The sequence below is a fragment of the Mustelus asterias genome, chromosome 23 (genome assembly GCF_964213995.1).
Source record: "Mustelus asterias chromosome 23, sMusAst1.hap1.1, whole genome shotgun sequence".
In the NCBI taxonomy this organism is placed as follows: Eukaryota; Metazoa; Chordata; class Chondrichthyes; order Carcharhiniformes; family Triakidae; genus Mustelus; species Mustelus asterias.
Genome location: NC_135823.1, coordinates 26067908 through 26071279, shown reverse-complemented (window position 1 = coordinate 26071279; position 3372 = coordinate 26067908). Strand labels below are relative to the sequence as shown.

At 42.9% G+C, this 3372-nt stretch overlaps 1 pseudogene; it reads right to left on the bottom strand.

Moving 5' to 3' along the window:
* Positions 1 to 1283: 1283 nt before the first annotated feature.
* On the bottom strand, positions 1284 to 1801 carry LOC144510926 (transcription initiation factor TFIID subunit 12 pseudogene; annotated as a pseudogene).
* Between the last annotated feature and the right edge of the window lie 1571 nt (positions 1802 to 3372).

The following is a 3372-nucleotide window of genomic DNA, read 5'->3' as shown; positions in this document are numbered from 1 at the left end:
CAACACCATAATAGTTCATAAACTGACCTCAAAACTACACAGACTATGCTCAGACTGCACAGAGATGGGAGCAATGATTGTGTATTCATGTATTTATAGCCATTTATAGCCTGAACACAGGCAGTGACATGTCAGTAACATGGGAATTCTCACCAGTGTGGCTACAGGCATGGCATCTAAGTGCTGCTGAAAATCCTATGGTAAGACGTTTAATAAAGGAGTCTGGCATGGTGGCACAGTGGTTAGCACTGCTGCCTCAGAGTGCCAGGGGCCCGAGTGACTGTCTGTGTCGTTTGCATGTTCTCCCCGTATTTACGTGGGTTTCCTCCAGGACCTTTGGTTTCCTTTCAGCCCAAAGATGTGCAGGTTAGATGCATTCGCCATGATAAATGTGTGGGATTACGGGGATAGAACAGGGGAGAGGGTCTGGGTAAAATACACTATCAGAGTCAGTGCAGACCCGATTGGCCAAATGACGTCCTTCTGCACTTTAGAAATTCTACATGTTTCTGTATTAGATATATCTTAGGGCTAAAGGGATTAAGGGATATGGAGGAAGGTGGGATCAGGATATAAAATTTGATGATCAACCATGATCAAAATGGATGGTGGAGCAGGCTCGAAGGGCTGAATGGCCTGCTCCTGCTTCTAATTTCTATGTTTCTATATTAAGTTGTAATCCTTTGTCATCATTCCTACACAACCCACTAACTAAAAACTCAATGAATTGGTACAATTATATACTTCAACATTGAAAATTCTCTCAAAAAATATTTATTTGGTACTCTTGCTGATGAACACATAAGAGACTGTATAATGCGTGGAATACAAAGTGATGTGGTGTGCAAACAGTTGCTCCACATTACAGTCTACCATTAGTATCTGCATGCTGAATGAGCAATCCAAGAGGAGCATCAATGAATTAGAGCAATGGAAGTTCCCTCGGTACAGAGCACATCCTGCCTGAACTGTAGTGGCCAGCATCCACATAAAAGCGCATGCTTCAGATTTAATAAGCATTGCAATAATGGTGGCAAATGGAATCACTTTGCCAGATGTTGCTGGACCAGACAGTTGAAGCTGTAAATGCAGATTCAGGGTTAGCCAGGTCATCTACACTGGCCACCAGCTTACCGCTGGTGGTATAAAGCCAGACCCGGATAAGGCAACGGTTATATGGCAAATGTCCACAGCATGTCCTGCAGTGTTTCCTCGGCATGACAAATTATCCATCAAATTTAATTCCCTATTAGTGAGGTAACTGGATCCCTCCGTCAACCACTCTACCGGGATGTAGAATGCAGTTGAACATCCTTGACTTCCAGTGTGTTTGACTTGCGGTGACGTGTTAGGTGACATGCGGCACTCACTACACTTTCAATAAAATCATCAGCCATCTGCAAAAGCATTTCTTCGACAGCTTCATCAAGTTGCTCATTTGGATCAATTTCATGCATCAAGTCCTGCAACCTCTTGCTTAAAACCTAATTGCCATCTGGTCTCATACTGAGTCTTGTGCTCCAGGTATCTCTATCACAGTGCGGTGCTATTAGTCATTATATTTGGAGGTGGTGTACTGGATGGATCAGGTTTTATTGAGGGAAAATTTGTCAAATTTATTGGAGCTGCAGGTCCAAACTGGTTCATAATCTGTTGGGATTTGGTCTTTAAATCATTAAGTTTCTCCAAATCGTGTTTCTGTTGGGGATTGTGGGGGGGCGGGACCAATCAGTGCTCTCTGAGTGTTTAGATCTGTAATCACATCAGCTACTGCTGTAGGCCTAGATAATGAACAATTCATTGTGACATGCCAGCCAGCCAGCCAGCCAGCAGAGCTTCAGCAACTGTGGCCTATGCTCACAATGTGGAGCTGCTCCCACAGAGGCCAATTTGCAGCTGCTAAAGCTTATCCGAAGGTAGTTTAATTTTAAACAAAACGCTGCCATTTATATACTTCCCACCATGCTCAACCTCACTCTCCCACCCCGCTCAGCATATGAAGACCACTCTCCCCACCTCAACTCTTGGATCCTCCGAATTTTCATTCTGGGAACAAGCAAAGTCTGGGACATTCAAAACCAGGCCAAGGTTTGGGAAGTTCTGATGTGAGGGACACATTCTTCAGCCCACTGAACAGGAGCCACAGTGGAAATTAAGAATTCACTCCCCTAAAAACTGTGGAGGCTGGGACAATTACAAGATTGGGATTGAGATCTTAACTATCAAAACACCATGGAGACAAAGCAGATACTGGAGCTGAGGTAAAGATGAGCCATGCCGCAGAACACAAGACACAGGAACTGGAGCAGCTGGAGATCAGAATGACTGATCTCTTACCTCAATGCCACTTTCCCACAATATCTTCAAATCCCTTCATTCCCACAAATCTTCAATCTTTGCCCTGAGTGAATATACTTAACACCATAACATTCATAATTCTCCAGGATGGAGAATTTCAAAGATTCACAATGCATGGAGTGAAGAAACTTCTCCTGATCTCAGTTCTAGATGCCAAACGTTTCGATTCTATTCTTTTCATTACTATTATTGAAACTATACAGTTCAAACTCAGATTTCCCCCATTCTGACGGACATTTCGCTTTGTTTCCCCTCCTGAAAAAGGAACAGTCTAACCCAGATTTCCATAAAAATATCAATGATCACGGTTCTTCACAGATCACATAGGATGTTGCGCCTCTATTGTTAATAACTCCCTCTCCTGTGCATCATTTATTAGGATGTGAAAATCCTGTCAGATCTCAAGACAAATACACACTCCACTCACCAAAGGTGAGAGGTGCAAGTTCCAGACAAGTCAGATGAAGTTTGGGTGCGATACACCTTCTTTTCTACCTCAACAACATGGGTCAGTCCAAACTATGACAGGCAACCAGTGAGAATTTAGTTGAGCCCAGAGAGATAGAACTAGAGATCACAGCATCAGCTTTTTGGGTCTTCCCCATCAAACATACTCTTTGCTCCCACACATGGGGGTTTCGTTTGGTAAGTCTGATCTCTGCCCTGAATCGCTGCGAGATCAAACCATCAGGTGGAGAAAAGATGGAAATCAAATGACATTCTAGCTGAAATAACCAAAACAAGATCAAATATTTAGATAGAGGAAACAAGGTCTTATTGAAACAACAAGAAAATCTAATAAGAGCAAATAAGTCTCAGTGCAGTGTAGGTGAATATTTACCCGCCTCTGGTGCACAGAGTGTAAAACTCTTTTACGAAGACGGTTTTAATCAAGTCGATATCCATGATAGAGAGAATGGGCTGCTGCCCATCGTAAATCCTAAAGGAAAAGACAGAATTATTAGAAAGTGAAACTGGTTCTTAGCTAAGGTAATAGTCTCGAGTCTGAATGGG